Source organism: Physeter macrocephalus, chromosome 5, assembly GCF_002837175.3.
Source record: "Physeter macrocephalus isolate SW-GA chromosome 5, ASM283717v5, whole genome shotgun sequence".
Lineage (NCBI taxonomy): Eukaryota > Metazoa > Chordata > Mammalia > Artiodactyla > Physeteridae > Physeter > Physeter macrocephalus.
The window spans coordinates 51,687,350-51,714,763 of record NC_041218.1 but is presented as its reverse complement, the minus strand read 5'-3'; positions in this window follow the sequence as shown (position 1 = coordinate 51,714,763).

The following is a 27,414-nucleotide window of genomic DNA, read 5'->3' as shown; positions in this document are numbered from 1 at the left end:
GCAAAACAAATGCTGACCACTGTTTTCACTTTCCACCTGTTTTTGGAAAAGCAAAAATCCTCTTCGGATTTCTTTCTGTTACCGAGAACAAATACTAATGTCAGTCTTTAGTAAAATGTGTTTAGTGGTGTAATGTGAACTTTCGAAAAGCGGGGAATAGATTTGGTGATCCAAGGGGTTGAGAGCACAGTCTGTGGAATCAAAACAGTCCCTGCCTGCCATTTATTAGCGCAGAGCTTTGCTCCTGGGCCAGTTTACTTAACCTTTCTAAGACCTATTTTCTTCATCTGTGAAGCATGACTACTAGGCATACGTACCACAAGGGGTCAGAGGGTACACGTATATGTACATGCAATTTTAGGGTAGAGCCTGGCACAGGGAAGTTCTAAGTGAATATTAGCTGTTCGTTTCAGGACTCAGTATTGTCCAGTGTTTGTCTGGTCCAAGAGTCTTTTCCAGTGGACAGAAGCCAACTTGTAAAGCCTGTGACTTCCGCCATTAGAAGTTCCTGAAGGACTTGGCTAGCTAGAAGCAAAGTAGAACACCTGCATGAGGCTAAAGGGCCACTTCTCAGTAGCCCTCCTATTCAATGTGCAAAAAGAGATTTGTTCTCTAAGCAAAGGCTCAACAATAAACTTACAAGGAGCCAGTATGCTCTCAGAGATGTTAAGTTTTAAAAGTTGACTGATACTGTATAAAGCTTCCTTGGAGGGAAGGAATTACATTGATAAGGAAAGATTATTCACTTTGGTTGTTAGCCTTAGCAAAAAAAAGAAAAAGTGCATAATGTACGTTTAACTTATCATTTGAAAAGCTCTAACCTATGAGTGATATGAGTGTCTTTAAGCTAATGAAGAATTTGGTCCATAGATGGCCTCTAAGTGATGCTGAGTAGTCTCACACTGTCTCTTTTCTGCTTTTATATTGATGCAGGTTTATTATTTCATTCTTTAAGAACTTCAGGTTTATATATACATATATTTTTCCCCCTTATATGTGTATAGAATAGTCCTTGAAAAATACGCAAGTAACCATTAACATTTGTAACTTCTGACAGGAGGCATGAGGGAGTTTGAGTGGAAAGGAGGTATACTTTTTTCTTTTGTTTACAGCTTTGTACTTTTAACATATTTTTTGTATGAGATTCAGTTTTTCCCCAAGAGAGAATTCATAGAAGGAACTAAATGATGGGCCAGATCACAAGGAAGCAGAGAGGATGGTTGGGACCACGAGGCCCAAATCCCACTACTTCTTGTTGCTTATGGGTTACAGATGTTGAAATCTATGAATAGAAATGGAAAGACTCCAGCCCCCTTTATTTCCAGGGTCAGGTAGACTTAGGTCAGCAGATGTCAACTGCCTTTGGAAACATGATCCAGCAGGTGTGCAAAACACAGAAACTATGGCAGAAAGCCCCCTGCCCTGGCACACATGGCTTGCTGCTTTAGCCCTTAGGATTCTCCCTGCTTCTACCACTTGCCAGTCAAGCTGTCAGGTCAGAGGAACCTGGATGAGAGGTATGTCACTGCCCAGTAACTGCCCCAGTAACTGCTAAGGAAATTCCAAGTTACACATGGTTTGTTGGGAAGGCAGACTTTCTTAACCTTAGGCAAGATGGCTGGGGCAGGGACTCGAGCTGAGTGTGCAGCCTGAGAACACAGAGGCTTCTTTTCCTCTAGTGGGCTGCAGAGTTGGGGCCGAGGATATGGAAGCAGTCTGTAAGCCAAGAGCACCACACAAATGAAAGGTCTTCCTCTTATTATAAGGGTTTGGGGGGAATGCAGTGGGAGAGGATCTGGCCCCTATAAAGGATTTTCCCTGTGAACATCAAAGAATTGACAAGAGGGGTGGTGGGAGGAGGATGAAGATAGAGCTTAGGATGTTGGCTCTTCCTCAGAGGCACTTTCTATGCATTTTCTTTGCTGAGAATCAAATCCAGAGGCTCCAATGATATTGATTCTCATTTTTATCACTGTCTTATTATTCAGGGTCGGCTCAATGCTTCTTCCCTGCCGAAGTCATTTGGGTGAAGATGAAAAGTGTCAGGTTAATATCTTGATGGAGACAAACCCCTGTCTATAACCAAAGTCTTGGTGGGCAGATGTGGTGCCAGCTTGCTGTTGTAGCCCTGCCTCCATATGCCATTGTAGCAAGGGTCAAGGCTGTCTCTAACCTGTGGGGCTTGGCATTTCTGGGTGGAAGGGACAGAGGAAAGAGGTCTTTCAGTGTTTCCATCAGGTTAATTCTGGCTGTGCTCAGAATGCTTAAGAGCAGAGCAGACATGTAGCAGAGATTTTTAATAAACACATTGGAATGAACAATACTGTGCTTGATAAGGTTAGTTCCAGGGGTTCCAGCTGAGTGTCGGTAAGAGGGACAGCTATGATTGTGACACAGTATGTCACTACTTGCTGACTGTAAACCCAAACCTGGCTCAACTTGAATAGAGAAAGGGAGCATGGAAAACAGGAAAAGCAAATTAAACAGAGAGCATTAAAAGAAACTTATGTGTTAAAAAAATTATAGGCACTTAATGATCAAGGGCTCCCTGTTGGGTGCCTAATAATAATAATAATGGTAAATAACCAATAATTATAGCTGCTACAAAATTTTTCAGAACAAAGGGGAGAAGCTAACATTTATTGAATGTACTTCTGTGATAGAACAGAGGCATCAGTTTATGATGTGTGGGTCAAATGCTGCTCAACTGCCTGAATAGTTTAGCAAAAATCTTGTATGTATTTGTAAGGCCTGTAAAACATCTGAGAAGTTTGGTCTAAATGTCTAAAAAAATAAATGCACTTGTAAAAGATTGGTTATTCTCTAGTACAAAGGGGAAAGAAGGGTTTCAATAGCCTTAGTGAAATCCAAGGAAGAGTTTGCATACCATCTTCATTTCTTCATTCATTAGTGGAGTCTCTGCAGTGAACTTTGCAAGCCAGGATAACTCTATGTTAAGATAGAGAATGTAATCAGGATCACTAATCTTCTTCCATTTGGTCTTAATCATGACCAATTTATGGGATATTTGTCAGTGGGAGCAAAGAGTGCATCACAAAAAACTTTTAAACCCTCCTAGGTGGTAGAAATTGTTGAAAAATTTTGTTTCATTGATACTTCAGATGATGGGAGTTTTAAGAATTAAAGGTTTCTGAGACAATTTATTTGTTTGTCTCCAAATTCATAAAATTACTTTTTTTGCCGATGTGGCCCAGCATCCAAATGCTGAAGGAAAGTTAGAAGAACTCTGAATATCTTTCCTTCCTTTCACGTATCAGCCAAGTCAAATGAATGTGTGGATGGAGCAGTTAACAACCGAAGCCTGAACTTATTTCCCTACATCCTCAGCTAGGAAAGTCAAATAGCTAGAGAGCTATTTGTCATTGTTGTTTGTTTGCTTTGTTAAACAAGTCACAATTTTCAGAAGTGACTCACAGGCTGGTGTAGGTTTGAGGTTGTATTTAAATTTCTATAGCTCCTCTTGGAGAACAATCTCAGATTTGTCTGAATTATGGAATAACTGGTGGCAAAGTGTCAAGAAGTACAGATAAAGCTAAAAATTTCCACGAAGGAGACACAATGTCCCTAGAATTTTGGATATCAAGCTGTGAATCCAAGAACTATCACCAAATGTTGGGCCACAGGGTCCATGTATGGGCACTGTTTGAGCTCTCTGGGCTCTGAGCAAGGATAGTCTGTCATAGAGCCATTGATCGTGATGAAAATCTGGCATCAGAACTGAGATGCTTCCTGCATGAATATGCCTCCTAATTCTAGAGACCAGTTCTATCTGTTAAATACTAGCTATCGCACAAGTTGCAAGTTGCCCACTATTGGGAAAGAGAGAGAGAGAGAGAGAGAGAGAGGGGTGCAGAGAGACAAAGGAAGGAAGGAAGGAAAGAAGGAAAGAAGAAAGAAAAAGGGAGGGAGGGAGGGAAGGAAGGCATTTGGTTTTATATTCTTGTTCCTATATTTTTTCATTTCAGTTATTTATTATATTCATTTACATTCATTTATTCAACAAATACTTATTGAGAGACTTCCAAATGAAAGTTTATATTGGATATGGATGGGTATTTGGGGAGTGGTACGAGAGGGTACAAAGATGAATCAGACATCTTGCCCTCAAAATGCTTATTGTCTAAAAGAGGAGCTTATCAGTCAGCTTTCGATATATTGTGCTGTGGTAACAAACGATCTCCAAATCTCAGTGGAACAACAAAGGATTATTATGATTCATGCGCATATCACCTGCAGATCAGCTGGTGTGTTCACTTCATTCTAGGACTCAGCCTGAAGAAGCAGCCTCTATCAGGAGCATGCCACTTACATGTCAGTGGGAAAAGGAGAAAGGAAACCAGGAAAGAAAAAGAGCACACGATGGCAATTAAAGGTTGTGTTCCTCTCTCATTGGACAAAGCAAGTCACATGGCAGAGCCTGATGAGAAAGGGGCATGAATGTTCTCCCACAGGGAAGTACTGCAAGTTGTATGGCCACAGGATGGAATGTCTGATCCTCTTGCAGGGAAGGCATCAAATAATTGCTAACAATAATGCAGTCTACTACAGGGAGATAAATACACACACACACACACACACACACACACACACACACACACATACACACACACACAATGCATCATATATAGGATATGTGCACTCTTTATACAATAAATCAGATAGTGGGAAGGGATAGGCATCCCAAATGCAGGGACATTTCCCTGCTTTGCCACTTAGAAACCAGCTATTTGACTTTGGAGAAGGCCCTTAACCTCTCTGAGCCTCCATTTCCACAATGCTGAAGGAAAGTTAGAAGAACTCTGAATATCTTTCCTTCCTTTCACGTATCAGCCAAGTCAAATGAATGTGTGGATGGAGCAGTTAACAACCGAAGCCTGAACTTATTTCCCTACATCCTCAGCTAGGAAAGTCAAATAGCTAGAGAGCTATTTGTCATTGTTGTTTGTTTGCTTTGTTAAACAAGTCACAATTTTCAGAAGTGACTCACAGGCTGGTGTAGGTTTGAGGTTGTATTTAAATTTCTATAGCTCCTCTTGGAGAACAATCTCAGATTTGTCTGAATTATGGAATAACTGGTGGCAAAGTGTCAAGAAGTACAGATAAAGCTAAAAATTTCCACGAAGGAGACACAATGTCCCTAGAATTTTGGATATCAAGCTGTGAATCCAAGAACTATCACCAAATGTTGGGCCACAGGGTCCATGTATGGGCACTGTTTGAGCTCTCTGGGCTCTGAGCAAGGATAGTCTGTCATAGAGCCATTGATCGTGATGAAAATCTGGCATCAGAACTGAGATGCTTCCTGCATGAATATGCCTCCTAATTCTAGAGACCAGTTCTATCTGTTAAATACTAGCTATCGCACAAGTTGCAAGTTGCCCACTATTGGGAAAGAGAGAGAGAGAGAGAGAGAGAGAGAGGGGTGCAGAGAGACAAAGGAAGGAAGGAAGGAAAGAAGGAAAGAAGAAAGAAAAAGGGAGGGAGGGAGGGAAGGAAGGCATTTGGTTTTATATTCTTGTTCCTATATTTTTTCATTTCAGTTATTTATTATATTCATTTACATTCATTTATTCAACAAATACTTATTGAGAGACTTCCAAATGAAAGTTTATATTGGATTTGGATGGGTATTTGGGGAGTGGTACGAGAGGGTACAAAGATGAATCAGACATCTTGCCCTCAAAATGCTTATTGTCTAAAAGAGGAGCTTATCAGTCAGCTTTCGATATATTGTGCTGTGGTAACAAACGATCTCCAAATCTCAGTGGAACAACAAAGGATTATTATGATTCATGCGCATATCACCTGCAGATCAGCTGGTGTGTTCACTTCATTCTAGGACTCAGCCTGAAGAAGCAGCCTCTATCAGGAGCATGCCACTTACATGTCAGTGGGAAAAGGAGAAAGGAAACCAGGAAAGAAAAAGAGCACACGATGGCAATTAAAGGTTGTGTTCCTCTCTCATTGGACAAAGCAAGTCACATGGCAGAGCCTGATGAGAAAGGGGCATGAATGTTCTCCCACAGGGAAGTACTGCAAGTTGTATGGCCACAGGATGGAATGTCTGATCCTCTTGCAGGGAAGGCATCAAATAATTGCTAACAATAATGCAGTCTACTACAGGGAGATAAATACACACACACACACACACACACACACACACACACACACACATACACACACACACAATGCATCATATATAGGATATGTGCACTCTTTATACAATAAATCAGATAGTGGGAAGGGATAGGCATCCCAAATGCAGGGACATTTCCCTGCTTTGCCACTTAGAAACCAGCTATTTGACTTTGGAGAAGGCCCTTAACCTCTCTGAGCCTCCGTTTCCACACTTGAAAAGTTAGGATAATTTTATAGCTTTGTGGTAAGGGTTCAATTCAAGTTAAATGCAAAGCAGAAAGCCTGGCATATAGTTATCATTTAAAAAAATTTCTCCTCCTGCTCCTCCATATTCTCTTCTTTCACCTTATCTTTCCTGTTATTTCATTTCAGAATAATAGGGAATGCTTTCTGGACAATGGCATTTAATCTGAGGCTCAAAATTTGGATTGTATTTAAACAGGCAGCAGAAAGATTAACTCTGCATCTCAGTTTTCCCATTTTTAAAATGGGGATAATAATGATAATTGTGTCTTAGAGTTGGCATGAGGGTTAAATTAGTTAATATAGAGAAACTGATGAGAACAGTGCCTGGCATATTGCAAACGTCATACAAGTATTTGTTAGATACAAATACACGGGTGAAGACTAAAAGTGGACTGGAGGGAGAAAGGGTGTTCAGATTGAGAAGATGAGAAGAGCAAAAGCAAGAACCAGGGAAAGTTTAAGGGATGCACCGGAAACAGAGAATAGATAGGCTTGGTTGTGGTGTTACCAAACTGAACTTGGGTCTGCTTGCCTGCCTTGCAGCAAAGTCGATTTACGGACACCAAGTTGTGGTGAAGGGAAGTACAGCATTTATTTGCAGGGTGCCAAGCAAGGAGTACAGGTAGCTCAAGCTCAAAAGACCCGAACTCCCTGGTGGTTTTCAGGGAAGAGGTTTTTTTTTTTTTTTGCGGTACGCAGGCCTTCTCACTGTTGTGGCCTCTCCCGTTGCGGAGCACACGCTCCGGACGCACAGGCTCAGTGGCCGTGGCTCACGGGCCCAGCCGCTCTGCGGCATGTGGGATCCTCCCGGACCGGGGCACGAACCCGTGTCCCCTGCATCGGCAGGGGGACTCTCAACCACTGCGCCACCAGGGAAGCCCAGCGAAGAGTTTTAAAGGCAAATCTGAGGTAAGGGCTTCAGGGAGTGTGCCTTTCTTCTGATTGGTTGGTGTTCCAGGAAATCTCAATGATTAGCCTTCTGGTTCTAAACAGTCTGGGGTCTACATGCTTGTGCTCAGCCTGAAGTTATCAACCTCCCCTGGGTAGGGGCCTTAGTGCCTGTCGAAGAATACAAAGGTATGAATCAGTTATACTATACACATATGTTATGTATATCCCTTGAGGAGGAGCTAGGACTCTGCTTTATTGCTGCCCTATTTTTTTCTTGACTGCTTTTCCTGTATTTCTGCATTCCCTCACTTCCCTAATTAGTTACTGTTTGGATCTTGCCTTTGGAACTCAGGACAGCCCTACAAACAAGAAACTGGGGACACAGAAAGGTTTTTGTACCCAGGAGGGCCCCACAAGGTCCTGTTCAGTTTCAGTGGCACAGAGTGTGTGAAGTCAAGTGTCGTAGAAGATGGGGCTGAAGGGGTGCCTTGCGGCCTGAGCATTTGGACTATATTCTGCAGACAGTAAGGGGATAGTTTGAGCTGTGCTTCAGGCAGATCTGTTGTCAGTGTATAAGGTGGGTAGAAGTAGCAAATATGGGAGTCAGGAATGCACAGGAGAAGGACGCTGCAGATCTTGGTGGAGTTCCATGACAGCTACCCTAGGACAGTGACAGAAGGCATAGAGAGAAAGGGCCACTGCATGAGGGAGCATGGAAGTTCAACAGGCCTGGGACCTGATGGATTGGGACTGGGTGGTAGGGTGGGTGGAGCAGGCAAGGGTAGGGAGGAGACATAATAAACTTTCTTCAAAAAGCAACTTACGAGACGGGTGTTAAGATGCTACCTGTCATTTACTATTGATGTGAATATTGTCACTCAGATTTCTCTCCAAGTCCTAAACAAGAACAGCTGTACTGTAGACGTTTTAATCAGGAGACAGAGAAGGGAGCCAGAGAGCGAGAGAGGAAAGGCAGTATGGGTAGAGGGGTGAAAGTGGAAAACTGGGGAGAAGAGAACAAGGCCTAGGATAAACCTAGGATAAAGGCACAGAAAGGGAAGTGGGACTGTGCCATCTTCTAAAATGTCGGCCTTTTATGTTTCCAGTATATTACCAAGTGAAATATGGATTTCTATAAAACAATGGGCAATATGATAATAATTTTTGATAAAAAGAAATAATACATATTCCCAATCACAGGAAAAAATAAAAGGATATATACCTAATTTTAGCAGTGGTGAAATTATAGATGATTAAAATTTTTTTTTTTTTTTTTTTTTTTTTTTTTTTTGTGGTATGCGGCCCCCCCTCTGCTGTGTCCTCTCCCGTTGAGGCGCACAGAAATAAAAGGATATATACCTAATTTTAGCAGTGGTGAAATTATAGATGATTAAAATTTTTTTTTTTTTTTTTTTTGTGGTATGCGGGCCTCCCTCTGCTGTGGCCTCTCCCGTTGCGGAGCACAGGCTCCGGACGGCAGGCCCAGCGGCCATGGCCCCACGGGCCCAGCCGCTCCGCGGCATGTGGGACCCTCCCGGACCGGGGCGCGAACCCGGTTCCCCTGCATCGGCAGGCGGACGCGCAACCACTGCGCCACCAGGGAAGCCCTGATTAAAATTTTTTATTCTTTGTTTCCTAGGTTTTTCTGCATGAGCATATATTAGTTTTATAATGTAAATATTAAATAATAAATTCTATAAACAGGGAGAAAGGGAGAAAGAAACTATCCCTGCTATAAAGATCTTAAAAACTTTACACACACACACACACACACACACACACACACACACAATTTATGCTATTGTTTTGTGACACTTAGAACATATATTCTAATAAAAACAGATGTGCAAACAATCTTTTGGCAAGCAACCCGTTCAAAGATTGGGGGCTGCCTGTAGCTGATTACATTGCCAGTGTGTCAGAACCAGGGTTTTAAGTTCAAAATGCTTGCTAACAGAAATCATTACAATACACAGGCTAGGTTGGAGGGAAATACCGGCCTAAAATTTGGATACATTTAAAAGAAAATGTTTCAATGTGTTTATATTCAAACTCAGCCTCAAAGAGGTAACCTTTCAACTTAAGAGTCATTTTGGACAACTGTTCTTGAAATTGTCTTGTATGTAAAACCCAATTGATCATGACTATTGAAAACTATGTTACTTTTTTCTTGTAGCCAGAATATGTAGGAAATGAGAACTCTCTAAGTGATTTGGCAAAAAATTAATCTTCAGCCTGTTTTAATATGGGATCTGAATTGTTTTGTTTTTTTTCCTTTCTTTGATTCCTGTTAAAGGTAGACTGAAAATATTTCCTTCAAGGAGGGTTTAAGATTAAGTCCTCCCTGCCTCTGGAAAAAAAGCATTTGGTGTTTCTTTGCTGGAGATTCAAGGGGATTGGGTTTTATACGAAAATGTGGAATGACTTGCCAATGTAGTTAGTAGATAAGGACTTCGCCTGAATCAGAAAGATATTCCCTAGGGCCACAGGAATAAAGAGGTCAGTGGGTCTGGCGCAATGAGAAAAGGAACCCTTCTCCCTGTCAGTGTTCTGGGGAGTTGGCAACATTCCAGAGGGAATGGCTAGAGAAACAGGACCATAGGTCTAGGCGTTTCCTAAGTGTGGCTTTGAAAGGAACAAACAAAAGGGGCCAGTGGCATTCTTAGGGACAACCAGAATGACCGTGTTATAAATAACCATCCCCTGTTTCCCCCGCCCCCTGCTTCTAAGCCTTGGCCCTGCTTAAGACCCTAGAGCCTAGAAATAGCCCTGACTTGGAAAGGAAGGCCTAAGAACATGTGAAGTTACATTTCCAGGATATACATATCCTGGCAGAATGGAGACTTGGAATTGAAATTAGATAACGTCAAAGATGATATATTTCTTGTACATCTTAGTTTGAGGACTAAGAGTCAAAAACCAGTACAATATTGAATAAAGGGATGATCTAATGATTTCCTCTTTGGATTGTGCACACATTTTATGAAGATTTAAAAGGACACAAATGCGGTGTACCTGCTCAGTTCCCGTTTTGGACTGAGGCACTCATTCTCTCAGCTGCCAGGAGGGCTGGCTGCTGAAGGATCACAGCATTGTAATTCTTTCTGGGAATTGCCCTCTGCCAAAGGAAGCAGCCTTGCCCTCTCCCCAGAGGTAGCCTTGGCCTAAAGATGGATTGATGCAGGGATACAAAGACCCCACTCATTGCCTCAATTTGCGGCAACTCTGAAGGGCCATCTCAACTCCAGAGCTCCCAGTGGGATCAGCTGAAGCCTCTGTTGCAACTGCATTCCAGTTCAACTCTTTCCTCAGCCCAGTTCTGCTACCCTCACTTCCCTACAAATGTTCTCAAGTTCACTCCCCAATGAACTTACTGCACACAAAGCTCTGTCTCAGAATCTGAGGGTGTCTCTAGGAAACCTGACTCAGTACAACAAACTACCCTAATCTTTTCCCGTTAAACAAATACAGTTATTTAAATTTGCCCAAAGACAGACACCTCTTACACCCAGACATCTTGTTCTTCGTATTTATTTAAAAGTGAATTTTGGTATGGGTTTTTCTTCAATGAGAAGAATTCTTAAATTGTTTTAAAAATTAAGAACTGGGACAAAAGTAAAAATTGTCCAGGACCCTCTTCTCTTATGGACACAAGCCAGAACTGCATTTCAGAAGTTCATTTTTAGCGTATATTAATTGCCATTGACAAAACAAATGCCAAATACTGAATAAATGTAATATACAAATGCACTAATAAAATGTTGATTTATAATGTTTTAAAATCTCCCTGTAGTTTAAAAAGGATCATGTTTTCATCAGTTGTTCTTAGAGGTCAGTGTGGAGCTCTCTCCCGTTACTCCAGCCACTATGAAGCCAGTCTTTTTCACTGTTGAACGCATTAGGGGAAAAAATGGGAAAGTGGAAGAAGAGTAGTAAGCACTTACTTATGATTCTATGTAGCTCAATGCTAATTTGTCCTTTATTTTCCCCAATGCCTTCTTACTCTTCTTACTTGGAAAGATATGTCCATGGGACTTAGGATATGATGGTAAGGGTGTATTTTCTCTGTAGAACTGTTGTTGGAGTATCTCTTCTTTACTGCTACTAATATTTACCAGCAGAAGAGACTCAGAAATGCAGATGAAGAGAAAAACTGGCTAGCATAGGAAGTTTCTTGTAGTTAATATTTTTTAAAAGAATGTAGGTATCATGTTAAAAATTTAAATAGTGTCTATTTAACCATCATTTATTATTATTAAGATTGGTAAAAGGACTAATAATCAATTAGGTTTTAAAGTTAAATATTGAACCTCTGAAATATTAAATGTAGAGATCAGATCTAGAATCAATAGAGATGTATATTAGGAGAGGGAGAAGGAGTTTGGAACTTTTTTCCTTTGAACTTAAAGACAATTATGAAGATTTTTGTTTTCCTACAAAAAGCAAGATTTCAGTGCTATGTATTTTATCTGTCTACATTTGTACTAAGATAACTGAATATAGTTAAGAAGGCACCTTAACCTCTTTAGAACAATTGTATATGTATGCTATTGTACAAAGAGAAGCCCAGAATTTAGATTGGGTAACTAAACCCCAGTCTGGTTTGGCCTACGCACAGATTTATGATTTTAAATTATTTGCTTAGGCAAACCCAGCAAATTACTCAAATGTTAGTTACATTATTAGTGTCACCAGCTGAATACAATTTCCCACTTCTGCCCAAAGTACCTCTGCAACTACCAAGGGCTTAAAAAGACACAGGGAAGTCTGGGTTGCCCAAATGCTACTGTTTGGCTCCCAGGGTTATTGGGCCAAAGGCGTGATATTAATTTAGCAACAGCTTTAATTCCAGTGCTTCGCAAATATAGGAATTGGAGGGGATGAGTAAACCCATTCAGTGTGGAGACTGTTAGGGCCTGAATTGTGCCCCCTCACAAATCATCTGTTAAAGTCCTAACCCTCAATGTAGCTATACTTGCAGACAGGGATTTTAAGAAGGTAATTAAGGTTAAGTTAGGTCAAAAGGGCCCTAGTTGCATAGGACTGATATCCTTATAAGAAGAGGAAGAGACACTGGAGTCCTCTCTCTCTCCATGTGCACAAAAAGAAAGGCCATATGAGGACTACGGAAAAGATAGCTGTCTACAAGCAAAGGAGAGAGGTCTCCAGAAACCAACCCTGCTGGCACCTTGATCTTGGACTTCCAGCCTTCAGAAGTGTGAAAAAATAAGTGTCTTTATTTTAAGCCACCCAATCTTTGCTATTTTGTTATGACAGCCCAAGGCTGATATGGGGGCATTGGTTATAAGTTCCAGGAGTTTGTCAGCTCACTAGAATGGCTTTCATGAATCAACAGGGATAATGTCATTCTCTACAATGCTTTTTTTTTTTTTCAAGTTTAAGTATAGTTGATTTACAATATTGTGTTAGTTTCAGGTGTACAGCAAAGTGATTCAGTTATATATATATATTTATTTTCAGATTGTTTTCCATTATAGGTTATTACAAGATATTGAATATAGTTTCCTGTGCTATACAGCAAACAATAAGATTGTTTTCTATGTGAGTCTGTGGCTGTTTTGTATATAGATTCATTTGTATTACTTTTTAGATTCCACATACAAGTGATATTATTTAATATTTGTCTTTGTCTGACTTACTTTACTTAGTATGATATTCTCTAGGTCCATCCGTGTTGCTGCAAATGGCATTTCATTCTTTTTTATGGCTGAGTAATATTCCATTATATATATATATCACATCTTCTTAAGCAATCGTCTGTTGATGGGCACTTGGGTTGTTTCCATGTCTTGGCTATTGTGAGTAGTGCTGGTATGAACATTAGGGTGCATGTATCTTTTCTAATTATAGTTTTCATCTTTTCTGGATATATGCCCAGGAGTGGGCTTGTTGGATCATATGGTAGCTCTATTTTTAGTTTTTTAAGGAACTTCCATGCTGTTCTCCATAGTGACTGCACCAATTTACATTCCCACCAACAGTGTAGGAGGGTTCCTTTTTCTCCTCACCCTCTCATACTTTTTTGATTACTGTAGATTTGTAGTATAGCTCTGAAGCCTGGGAGGATGATACCTCCAGCTTTATTCTTTTTCCTCAGGATTGCTTTGGCAATTCTGGGTCTTTTGTGGTTCCATATAAATTTTAGGATTATTCCTTTTAGTTCTGTGAAAAATGTCACAGATATTTTGATAAGGATCGCATTAAATCTGTATATTGCTTTGAGTACTCTGCTTTTTATTTGCTGCCACTTTTTAAAGCTTATGGCATTGAATGCTCATTTCCTTATCAGTTTTCTGCTCATCCTCCTTTTCTTTTTTTTCCCTCCCTCCCTTTCTTTCTTTCTTCCTTCCTTCCTTCCTTTCTCTTCTCTCTCTCTCTCTCTCACTCTCTCTCTCTTCCTCTCTTCCTCTCTTTCTCTTCCTTCCTTTCTTTGTTTCTTCCTTCCTTCCTACTTTTTTCATGTCATTAGGATTTTTTGGTGGGAGGTAGGGATAAGCTGTAGGAGGAAATTTCATGTGCTACCTTAAGCCTGAATTCACACAGCCATCAATTTAAAGAAAATATACTGAGTAATTACTATGTGTAAGTTCTGTACTAGTTTCCTGTTGGAAACAAAAAAGTTTATGCCCTTTGACATTCATTATTTTCCTCTTCAGCCTTCCAATAAAAGAATAAATTGTTTTTAATTAGACAATCAATGGTCTTACTCGTTTATTGAAGAGAATTATGATACATGTAAAACAGATCTTTAAAAATAATATCCTGGGCTTCCCTGGTGGCGCAGTGGTTGAGAGTCCGCCTGCCGATGCAGGGGAACCGGGTTCGCGCCCCGGTCCGGGAGGATCCCACATGCCGCGGAGCGGCTGGGCCCGTGAGCCATGGCCGCTGAGCCTGCACGTCCAGAGCCTGCGCTCCGCAACGGGAGAGGCCACAGCAGTGAGAGGCCCGCGTCCTGCAAAAAAAAAAAAAAAAAATCCTGTCATCAAGTTTTAAGTGATGAGCATGAATATTGGCAGGTTTCTGAACTTATGAATAAAATTGAAGTATAAGAAATAGACATTTGATTGAAATCTCCCAGTATTTTTAAGAGTCTCCCTCCCTGTAACTCTTCCCATTCTCCCCTTAGGAAGCAAGCAGGAAGATGTGGCCTACTTGAAATAAGCATCTAAATATTCATTTTTATTGCAGTCAACCTGAGTTGGACATGTATATTTCCAAGGAGAAGTGACAACAAATCTCATTTTAAATGGCTTGAACTAACTACCAGTCAAAAGAATGAAAGTAAGTTGGTCCAGTTTTCATTCTAGGCTTCACCTTTTAAAAATATTTCCTATTTAGAGTAACTGAATCTATAGCCTGAGACCACACTGAATGTGCTCCATGATCTAGCGCAAGCTATTTATACATGGCTTATAAATAATGAAAAAGAGCTCATTTTATCACCACTAGCTGATTTACATCCAGTATCCTCAGTTACTCTTCATTTATTCCACATTATATTGTTTATTCTTTGGCTACTGTGTTTCATGGTCCCCATTTCACAAGAAAACAATAATCTGTGAAGGGGGTGGAATATTCTAGAAAAACTGAAGAATTAGGAGCTCTGGGCTCTGATGCTGATTTGGACACATCACTTCATTAGCTCTTAGCTTTGTTTTCTCATCTGTAAAGCAAAAGTGTTGCAAGGTTCTCTTTCCTGGCACGAAAATTATGCAGGTTTAATATATTTTAGAAATGCATCAGTCTATGGTTTATATATAGTTAAATTCTTAAGGATGATAATGGGGAGAAAGTAATTGTTTTAGCGCTACATCATAGTGATGATTATGTTGAAAGGTCCTGAGACCAACCCCAAGGTTTGAAGATTCACTTGGAGGATTCACAGGACTCAGCATGTAGTAGTACTCAGGGCTGTGATTTATTACAGTTAAAGGAAACCAGGCTCAGTCAGCAAAGAGAAAAAGCTCATGGGTAACATCCAGGGAAACCAGGTATAAGCTTCCAAGGTCCTCTCCCAAGGAGTCACACAGCATGTGAACTCCCCTGCAACAGGTGTGACAACATGTGTAAATGTTGTCCATCACGGAAGCCTGTTAGAGACTCAGTGCCCAGGGTTTTTACTGGAGGATTGTCACAGAGGCAGCCTCTGTCTGGCACACACCCAAATTCCAGACTCCCAGAGGGAAGGCAGGTGTTCAGCACAAACTGTATGGTTTGTACAAATAGTTTAAATGTAGTGAGCCACTCTTAGTTAATGGTGGTGGAAACTGCTGTGGACTGATTATTTGTGTCTCCCCCAGATTCATACGTTAAAACCTAATGCTCAATGTGATGGTATTGGAGAGGCCTTAGGGAGGTGCTTAGGTCATGAGGGTGGAGCCTTCATGAATGGAATCAGTGCTCTTGTAAAAGTGGCCCAAGAAAGATTCCTTGCCCCTACGAAAAGACATCCATCTAGGAAGAAGCTGATTCCATGATCCTAGAATTCCAGCGAGAAATGAATTGTGAGAAATGAATGTTTGTTGCTTATAAGCCACCCAGTCTCTGACATTTTGTAATAGAAGCCCAAACAGACTAAGACAGGAGCCCTCCTAAAATCTAAGTTCCCAGACCCCCCAGCCAAGGGCCAACCTTGTAAGCAGGCCTTTCAAAAGGATAGCAGTCAGACCTGCTGTATTAGCTATTTTCTGCATAGTTACACAGTGTGTTCGTTTCTTAAATCACTCTTGGATATAGCCCTTGTATATTACCTGAGTTATGTAAAAACTGGTATTAAGTAAAATAATATTTTTCCAAATAAGTTTAATTTTTTTCCATTAGTAAAGTGAAATTTTCATTTAAGAAAACTTGAATAAAAAACATAAAAAGAAGAAAAATATGGTAGCAATTTCTAAACATAATTGCTTCTAGATAATCACCTTCCAAATATTTTGGACATGATTGTCACAGTGCCTGTTTAAATTATATTCTTTTCTTCTCAATTTAGTCTTATAATACAGAAAAATTTGCAGATTATTTCAAAACATCTTGCAGGCATGGTTTGTAATGATTATTCCATTGTACCATAATTTACATAATCAATGACCCTTTTGCCGTTTTTCAATATCATAAGTAATGAACTTCTTCATGCACAAAGCTCTTTCTGTATTTAGAATTATTCCTTAGTATGGATTCTCAAAACTGGATTCACTAAGCCAAAGGTTATGAACTTTTTTCTTTTTTTTGCGGTACATGAGCCTCTAACTGTTGTGGCCTCTCCCGTTGCGGAGCACAGGCTCCAGACGCACAGGCTCAGCGGCTATGGCTCACGGGCCTAGCCGCTCCGCGGCATGCTCCAGACGCGCAGGCTCAGCGGCCATGGCTCACGGGCCTAGCCGCTCCGCGGCATGTGGGATCTTCCTGGACTGGGGCACGAACCCGTGTCCCCTGCATCGGCAGGCAGACTCTCAACCACTGCGCCACCAGGGAAGCCCAGGTTATGAACTTTTTAAAGAGTTTTGTTATCCCTTGCCAAATAGCTCTCCAGGAATTATGAAATTTGGGCATCTACTAACAGAGTATTTCTCTAAAATGAAATGATGTTTTCATTTGTTTTCCTTGCAGTGTATTTCTGTGGTATTTTTTTCCCTTTCATTTTTCTCCCCATTGACTGCCTATATTTTCTAATTATCATACTACTAGGGCACTCCTTTGGGCAAAGGCACAGTATTCATAAATCTTCTCTTTAAAAAAGCAAGAGTGTTACCTAGGAATCTTCATCATGCATTATCACAGACTAACTCACTTGTTTCCTGAGCAAATGAGATACAAGTTCCCCAGATTTTGACTGAGAGGCAGGGAAGAGGGAAAAAGAGAAGAAAGAAAGAGTCTGGAATCCTGAGATATCGTTCTGTAAGGGGGTTGGATGGTCCGTGGGATGCTGTGGTGGGTCCTGGGTAAATGTGAGAGTGGAAAATGTGTTCTGAAATACAACATTTGGAAAGATAACAAATGATCCAACATAACCTTTACTACAGTCCTGCTCCAAAACAGATTTGACCCTAAAAAGCACCAGCAGGTAGTGCAGTTTAAAGAAACTAGGTTTGTGTTAAATGGCTTAAATTGGAGTTCCCATGCCAGTGCCTGCTAACTGAGAGCCCTTGAGCAAGTCACTTCATCTCCGCCCCTCAGTTTCCTCCTTGATAAAAGGGGATAATAGAACACACCCAACCTACCTTATGAAGCCGCGGGAATTGTGTTCATATTTAGTAATTAATGTTCATGGAATTACTTGTGCGTGCCTGGTGCATGGGGTGCACTGAATCAGTGATTACTGAAACATAAGGAAATGACAAGAGAAAGTCCTTTATGAACTTGCAGAGTTGTGAAAAAAATAAGACCTTAACCTTATCCTCAGCTCAGTCTTAAATATCAGGCAATCATAACCAGTGAAAATGGTGGTTTTAAGTTACAGCAAATACTATTCTGTTTTCTATTGCTAAGAACCAAACCAAATTGTGGTGAGAATATTTTAAATTAGGAGCAAGTCCTGCTGTGCCTTAGTATTTGCTTTGCTTTTTTTTTGGTCAAAAATTCGTATATTCAAATGAACCTCCTAATAACTTACCAATAATTAAGTTTAATCAGAGAGTGTGCTACAAGGTAGTATGTGTGTGTGTATATGTGTGTGTTTAAACTTTGCCACAATTATAAAAGTTATACATATACCATTTAGAAAATACAAAAAGTATAAAAAACCAAATCTCGTCTCCCAAAGGCAGCCATCATTAATAATTACTAACTTCCTTACAGTATTTTTTCTATTCAGTTTTTAAATCATTGGTTTGGTCTTTTGACAATATAGTGAAATAGAAATAATGTTTTATTTTGGATTCATATAGAGCTTGCTAAATATTTTTTCTGCCTCTTGCTAGCTATGCCATCTTAGCAAAGTTAGTTTCTCTGAGCCTCATTTTCCTCATCCATAAAATGGAGACAGTGATACCTGTTTTCTAAGTCAGGATTCATCAGAAATAGCACACATAAATAATTAAAGTACATGCCTGGACTTCCCTGGTAGTCCAGTGGTTAAGACTCCGTGCTTCCACTGCAGGGGGCACAGGTTTGATCCCTGGCCGGGGAACTAAGATCCTGCGTGCCGCATCGCTCAGCCAAAAAAAAAACAAAAACAAAAAGAATTAAAGTGCACACAGATCAATTCGCAGAAACTGTAGTATGCATGAAACTATAGACCATACCCAGTTCAAATTATTTATAAGTAGTGTGGCAAGTAATTTTTACATGTACTAGATTACGATGCTTATGTATATCAACCAACAAATATGCACATGGGGATGCTTTCCTAGCAACACTAGTTGTATTGTAAATATTTAATAAAACAATAAGGTCCAGCAGAGCCATCTCCATGCTGAACTGCTATAGGTCAGAGGCTCAGCTGTCTGCACATAAGGGGGAGGTGGTGTGACTATGAAAGACTTCACCTGGTCATTTCTCTGGGCATATTGGAAACAAATTTTATTTGGATAAAATTTATTCCCTGCTTTCTTCCAAGAGAATTAAAGGATATGGAAATTTCAATATAATCTAAAACAAAACACAAAGGGGAAAAAAGTTGAACAGAACCATTCCTCTGATTGTTCGGCATTTATTGAGCACCTACTATGTGCTGGGAGCTCTTGATGGAGTACAAAAGGAGCCAACGTAAATGAGACTGCTCACTCCCCAGGAAACTCCCAGGTTGGGAAATGGTTTCTCAAACTATGACCTGAACACCCTCTGTGTAGAATCACCCAAGGTACTTCTGAAAAATGAAAAAAGGAAGATTTCTCATCCCCTATCTGGAGGCCTCTCCTAATGCAGAACGTCTGGGAGTCTCCACTACTCACTATCTCTCTTGTTGGTGGGCATGCATGCTGGGGTTTGAGAACTTCCAGAGGGGAAGCAGACTTAGCAACAGCGAATTCTGCAGTGATGTTCCAGTGTAGTCATCGATTGGGCAGAAGCTGGGAGATTAAGAGTGGGGACTTTGGAACCAACAGACCTGAATTCAGTGGCTGACTAGCTAGGAGTTTGGTGGAGCCTCCCCATCTCTCTAAGCCTCAGCTTTATCATTGGTGCCATGGGTCTAATGCTCCCTACCTCAGAGTGGTATTGCGTTAAATGAGATGACCTTTTATAAGAAAATGCTTAATGATCTGCCTCATTCATAGGAGGTGCTTGAAAAGTGGTAGCCATCACCGTCACCTGCCCAGGAGGCAAATGCAGTCACACCATAATCTTGGTCTGCTTTAGCACCAGTCAGATCCCAGAGGCACAACTCAGCCATTTCTGGGGCCAAGGTCATTTGAGGCTTTGACAAACACCCTGCCTCTGGAGTCTGGCCATTAACCCACAACAGTTAAAGGCTGAATCGACTGAGACCTGGTTGGAAAAAAAGAGGTCTTGCTCTTTTTTCTTCCCTCCTTTACCTCTTCCCCTCCTTGCTCTCTCTCCATTCCTATTCAGTGGAAATGATGCATCACCCCCAGAACACTGCAGTGGCAGAAACCTGTTACCAGTTTTGTCGGATCCTGAAATGGCAGATGGATGCAGCCTGCAGCCTCTCCCTGCATCCAAGATGTCTTCATCTGTCCTCCCAGGACCCCAGCAAAATGCTTTTGGCAAACGCAGGAGGAAAGGATAAAAATTAAGTATAAGGTGTTGCATTCATAGGGGCTTTTATGGCTTTGGATGTGTAATGATGGTTTAATGGCAGTCAAGAGACAGGTAATTAGAAGCAATCCGCTCTGATCGCCCTTGTACACAGCCCCAGATAGCTCCTCAACACTCCCGAAACCTTGTTTGCTTTCTCTGAGGCAGAAATCCCACAGGGTCTGCACACTGCCAGCTGTCGAGCTAAAGAACTGCCAGCGTGTTCCTGAATGGGAGCACTCAGCCTGGCGAGGCTCCCTTGAGCCGCCCGGCACTGTCTTTGCCGGCATGATTGCCTTTATCTAGCTGGTGCAGGAGCCGCTCCTAATCATGCTGCTTCTGGCCTTCAAGGGTCAAACAGGGGACCATTGCTGCCTAAACAAACGAGGAGGATGTCACCTTTGGGGGAGACTGATAAGCAGTTGGCAGGCAGGCCACAGGGAAGAGAAGGCGCCAGCAGCCAGCAATCTGCAGAGGCTGTAAATATGTTACACTCTCAGCGGGGAGACGGGCAATATAGGCACCGAGAGGCCTTTGTTTAATGAGCTGTCAGAAAGCAGGCATGAAAATATGTTTGAAAACATGTGCAAGCTGCAGAGACAGAGCGGGGGCCTATAAATGGCCCTCTTCCTTCGTGGTGGATGTTTAGAGCATCTTATCAGTCTGAGAACTGTCATAGGATGAAAGCTATCATTAGCAAACTAATGGTGTTTGAAAGCTACAAATTTTTCTCTCTCTTCTTCAGTTTTGACTTAAATGGATTATAGGAAAGAATCTTAATGGTTTTTTTTTCTTTCCTTGGGATTTTGGTAAACATGCAAATTGGAAGAGAACCAAAAACAAACCACAAAAAAGTGTCTCTGGAAGAACAAATAAAACGGTTATACTTCAAGACTCTGCTAAGAACAACCAGCTTATATTCTTTCCAATTCTGTTGAGACTGTTCAGAGAACTTTAATGTACCTCCAGCCAGCGTTTTATTTCAATCAGGCCCATAAAAGAAAGCATAAATATGAAATAGATTGCTTTCCTATAACCTGGGTTTTAGAATAGTGGGTAGGTATAATATTGCTTCTACCACATCAAATAGTAGAGAAAAATTTTCCAAAGACTTGAAATTATTCTTGTGTGTCACATGGCTGTAGAGTTTATTAAGGGTGAAACTTAAAGACTTTAAAAAATCTGTCAAGACTGAGAAGCATCACTGATTCAGAGCATAATATTTGGGCCTCTGTTCTTAAATTATGAAATGATGCACGAGACCTTTGTTGCCACACATGCATCTTTTTCCTTCAGTGAGCAAGAGACCTGCATCTCCTGCCTCAGGCAGCCAGAAAGGACTTGCACAAAACCCCTTTCGCATTAAAAGGCTCAAGACAACGCCGAGAAACTGCTTCAGGAGAGGTGGCCAAATTAGCAGGGAATAGTCTCTTGGGACTGTATCATTCACGGATTGAACAGTGGCAAGCTACTCTCCTCCAGCTTTGAGAAAAAGAGAAGAGAAAGCCCTGAGTAGGAAACAATAAAGTCAGATTGAAAGGCAAAGAGACGAAGGTTAGAGAAACAGAAACAAAAATAAAAGAAAGACAGGGCAGAAAAAAGACTTTTTGATTCTCATCAAACAGCAAAAACTGAAACTCATGACAATCTGTTTTCCTATTCTTTATGCTTTTTCCCCACTTGCAGATGAGAAATGCAAAGGCAATATGCCTGAAGTCAGCCAGTACAAGTAAGAGTCAGCAATGGGCCTATAGCTCCTGGCACCCCAGCACATACATTCCCTCCCACTCCAAACAATCTCATGTAACAGCAGCAAAATTGAAACCCTTGTACTGAATTTATTAAGAATAAAATTTGAATGGATATTTAATTTTTTCAAATCCGATGTTTTTTCAACATCTGTGGGATTGGTCATATGATTTTCCTCCTGGAATCTATTAATATGGTTAATAAATCAATAGATGTCCTGAGATTGAAGCCTCCTTACATTCCTGGGAAAAAATGCCACTTGGTCATTGTGGCAGAGACTTCATAGTCTTCTTATTATCTTTATTTTCAGGATATCTAACAATTTCAGTTTGATTTTTCTCTTTTATCCAAGTTATTTAAGAGAGAGTTATTAATATCCAGAGTAGGAACTTTTTGTTTTTATTCATAAATTCCAGTTTTATTGCATTGTGACAAGAGAGTATTGTTTGTACTCTTTCTAATTTGGGGGAATTTACTGATATTTTCTTCTCTCATGGATAACTAGTTCACAAATTCGTAGCTCCTCAAATCTCTAATACCTTTTTCTCTGTCTTCACTCTTAGCTGATAACCTTGCTTCCCACTTCACTGGAATACAAAATGGAAACATTCAGAAGATTAAGATACCAACAGATACAAACTCGGATACCAACAGCTTCCTACCTACCAGGATCTGGACCGTACACACTGCTCCCCTGCTCCCCTTCCTCTCTGTTCCTAACTCAGAGACTTTGCTCCAGCAATCCTCCCTACTTTCTCCTATATCAAGTTTCCCTTTTCTCCCAATTCATTTCTGCCAGTATGTTAACCATACTGTTACCTCTCTCATCTTAAAAGCAAAACACAAAATTATCTTGAGTTTACTTCTCCTCCAGACACCATCTATCCCTTTTCTTTGTCTCTCCCCACATCCCCCACCTGCACGTAACAGAAAAACTTCTTGAAAGATGATTCAATCTCACTGCTTCCATTTTCTCTCCGCTTTTCACTTAAATCCGCTCCAGTCAGGATTTGGACCCTGACACCCCACCAAACTTGTGCTTGTCAATATCACCAATGACCTCCATGTTGCTAAATCCAAATCTCTGTCCCCATCAAAATCCACTTATCAATTTTCACAGTTAAATTGCTCCCTTCTCATGGCAGTGATTTCTTCACTTGTTCTCTAAGACACTGCACACTTCATTTCCCTTCAACTCCACTGGCTGTTTCTTCTGTCTCCTTTGCTCGATCCTCTTTTGCATATTAATCTCGTAGCACTGAAGTGCCCCAGGGCTCAGTCCATGGATATCTTAATCTCTTCTCCCCTCTCTATACTCACCCCCTAGCTGATTCTCTTCCAGTTCTCTGCATTTAAGTAGCATCTAACTGCAAATGATTCTCAAATGTATGTCTCCAGTCATGACCGCTCCCCTGAGCATCAGCTCATATATCTACCTGTCAACTCTATATCTCCACTCAGATGTCTAATGAATATCTCAAATATATCATGTTCCAAACTGAAATTCTGATCTTCTCCACCCGCAGAACTTGCTCCACCCATGTAGCCTTCGCCTTCTCAGCTAATGGTGTTACTGTCCTGATATCTGATGGGCCTTCAGTAATTAGAGAGCATGGATTTTTGTGCCTAGATGATTATTTACTATAGCTATAGGACAGGATGACTTGTCAAGAAAGGGTGGAGACTGTGTCTCCATACTGTAAGATCCTTTTGAAGTATGAGTTAACCTTCACAAGTAGGGTCATTATATTACCTCTTTTTAAGTTCCACTGTAATACTTTGACCTATAAAAGACCTCATCCTTGTACATTTGGGGACTATTCTCTTTCCTAATTGAAGTCAGATGGTTGGCTTGTAGGTTTCGGGGTTTTTTTTTTTTTTCCCTGTCTTCCTGAGCTGCCTCTCAACAGCTGTAGTGTATTGCCAGTGAGTTATCAGTGGACAGACATGACGTTGCTTTATGATGTTAAATGACATAGTGCTTCTTCCACAAACTACAAAAGCTGAACATCATGGACAATACTAAATCTTGTGCAAGAGTTATCCCTTTTAAAAAATACATGGTGATTTCTAAAATATAGCTGCACAATGTTTTTTTGGCCGTTTTCCTAACATGTGCTCTATCTCATGAGAAATGTTTTCGTAGAATTGGATGATCTCCTTTGGTCTCAAATTTTTTGACAACAAACAAAAACAGCAAAAAATTACATCTGACCTTAAATGCTGGAATGGAGAAAACACTATTAAACAACAGCTAATTTAAAAATAATGCCTACCAAGGTAATAATTGATTCAGGCAAGTCATCAACAGCTTCTTAAACTGCTGGATAATATCTTGCATGGTCTCAAATTATCATCATACAGATTACTTGTTAATTACAATAGAGAGAATATTGGTTAGAGGATATCATCTAACCAAGTGGTACAAATCGGCATCTTCAGTAATAAGTCAGACCTCCATTATGGGCCTCCTGATATGATGGGGAAGTACATAACATCACTTATTTAGTATACTTGACGAAAATGCTTAACTTGAATATAATCATGAGTCAACAAAAACAAAATGCAGCAATAATGATTCTGTGGTTATCTAGGAAGAAGTCCTTGTTCTAAGAAGATGCATTTAGGGTTGAAGTATCATAAGTGCAACTCACTTCAAAGGGCTCGTTAGTGACAGAGAGAGACAGAGAAAGAGAATGTGGTAAAATATTGATGGCTGTTGAATCTAGGCGAAGGGTTACAGGTGTTCATTGTAATAGTCTTTCAACAGTTGCCATAGGTTTGAAATTTTTTAAAATAAAAAGTTGGAGAAAAAGTCATAAATTAGTGGTTCTGTGAAGCGAAGATATTGGTTGTTACAGTCGTACGTATATCTCCGTAACCTGCCGTCAAGGCAATATTTCATTGAGATTTATTGAAAATGACAGACGATATGTCTACCTGAAGACTCCCACAGCTCATTTTTTTTTTTCAGGATGATAGACTAAACTGCGATTAAAACTGAAGATGTTATTTGTGGTAAAGTAATAGTGAACATAGTCACCATCTACCTAGTCTCTCAAACGAGCAGGTTCATTTGCTCTTAATTCCTCCCCTCCTCCACCCACCAGTCCTCATATCTAGTCAACCAGTCGTGCCTCACAGTATCTCCTGAGCCTGGCTTCTCCTCTCCACCCACGTATCAGGCACTACGTGACCACCAGGAGGACCCCATACCTGTCAACATGCTGCTCCTCTGCATGGAACACCTTCCATCCCTTCTCTCTCAAGCAACTCCCTCCTCCTTGTTCAGGATCAGTCTGGGGCCACTTCCTCTGGGAAGTCAGGGAGAGTTTGTCACTTCTACTGGTTCCCACTGCATTTTGTTTTCCCCAAAACGTATCTCCTAGGGAGCTCTGCTGTGCTCTGACAAGGTGTTTCTGTCTGTCTTTCCACTGGACTGTAATTCAAGTTTCTCTGGGTCTTTTGTGCCTGACACAGCAACAGGCACCAGGATGGTGTTTAACAAATGCTTGTAGGAATTAATGAAAGAACAAGTAAAGATGTGATTAGCTAAACATAAACTAAAATAGAAAACCTCACTTAGACAGTTCCTAAAGTTGTACTGATCCAAATTGTGCATCTAATCTGTTATAATATTTTTAAAGCTTTTTAAGGTAATCAAGGCATGGCAAATTCAGTGCACAGTGAGAATGTAGAAGGCAGTCAGTCTGAATACGGGACTTTATGAAAATAACTCTGTTACAACTGAAAATATTCTAGTAAGGAATAGTTGTGAGGGAATGGTTCTTAGGGAAAGTAGGGCTGTCTGCATGCTGGAGTTTGGCAGAATAAAGGCTGGAGAAATAAGACTAACTACAGTGATGCTAGATATTGGTACCCTTTCCCAGCTCAAGCCTCTGAGGTCCACACCCTATTGCTGACCAGGAGACGGTGTGTCAGGAGGTATCTGCAGTAGTCACTAGTAGTGGTTGGTCTCACTCTGTCTCTTTTAGAAGTCACTTAGGAGTGACAGGAAGCAGAATTTAAGTACTGTCACCTATGCTAGAGTTTTAATGTGTCTGGTGAAAAATCAGTTCAGTGATGGAAAATAACAATTTCCAGAGGCCTTCTTCAGCATCTTGTGTAGCAGCACATAAGGGCATCAAAAATAATTTGGGGGGAATACTATATTGACAAGGGAACAAATGGGAATCAAAACCATATCTAACATTAAATTTCATTTACAGTATGAATGAATTTTAAAATGAAGGGAGATGGGGAGTTATTGTCTAATAGGTACAGAGTTTCAGTTTCAGGTAATAAAGTTCTAGAGATGGATGGTGGTGATGGTTGGATAACAATACGAATGTACTTAACGCCACTGAACTGTACAGCTAAAAAATAGTTAAAATGGTAAATTTTGTGTTATGTATATTTTACCACAATTTAACAAATAAAGGGAGAAGTATCTTTAGTTAAATAGAGACAGTTTTAGCTTTGCCAAACTACAGATCTTTGAAAAGTTGTTTGGGAAACTCTGAGGGACCCTGCCGCTCAACAACCGAGTTCTTATTGTTGAACTTCAGTTCATTTTGTGCCAAACTGATGCATGATGTTCTGAGAGATGAGGGGTGGGCTTATATTGTAAACTGTCAGCTATGTGGAGATCTGGCTCAACAACACCAGACATACGAGAAACATCATGTCTCCTTGCCAGGCTCCTGATTCTACCCAGCTCGAGCTTCCTGGTTTGTGACAGGCAGGCACCTCTTGACCACCTCTTCCTCTCATCGCTCCTATCTTGTTGAAATAACTACCTCTGAAGCAGCCCTGACAGATTTGAAGTCCAGGAAAGAGGAGTGTGCCAGGTGCAGTATGCATAATTTTGTAAAATGTTGAATAAATGTCAGTGTGTGCAAGGGGAGGGTGCTTTTTAAAGTTTTTGCTTGAGGTCTAAACATATAAACCTGACTCCAGGTTCTCTTCCTGTTTGTAAGGATTTGTTGATATGACATCTTTGCTGGTCGTATTGGTATTGTGATGAGAGAACTCTGATAAAAGTTATTTTAAAAAATAGTGTTCACTTTTAGAACATTTAGGAAAAGTCTCTCCTCCCCTCCTTTGGATTTGTCCAACTTTTTTCTCTGGTTCACAATTGTTTATCTGGACTCCAAATGTCCTTGCAGAGGGGAACCCTGCCCCTTTAAGATGTGTTCCTTAGGGTTACACTGAGATAATGCACATTAACATGGAGACCCTAAAGATCTCAAGTCATAGGCAGACATTGGGGCATAATTGCTCCTTTGCGATTGAATGGATGTAGAGGAGGCCTGAGGATGCATGTGAGTGTCCATTTTTGTTGGAAAAACATGTGGCATGCTCTCCATCATAGTCTAGTCTTGTAGATGTAATGCAGTGGTTTCTCTCAGCAAGGGCTTTCCAGTGTTCGCCTGACAGCAATGTCTTTGGGCTGACAAAGATGGTGCCAACAGCATTCTAGTCTGTAATCACACTTTCCTTTCCCCTCCTCTCAACATTTTGAGCACAGACCATCCTTTAACTTTGATGGTCTCTGAGACCACATTTTTTTCTGCTGAGATGGCAACATTCCCTGACATACTGATTTTTAATCTGTTACTTATTTTTACAACACCACCACTGGTAATGATAATAGAT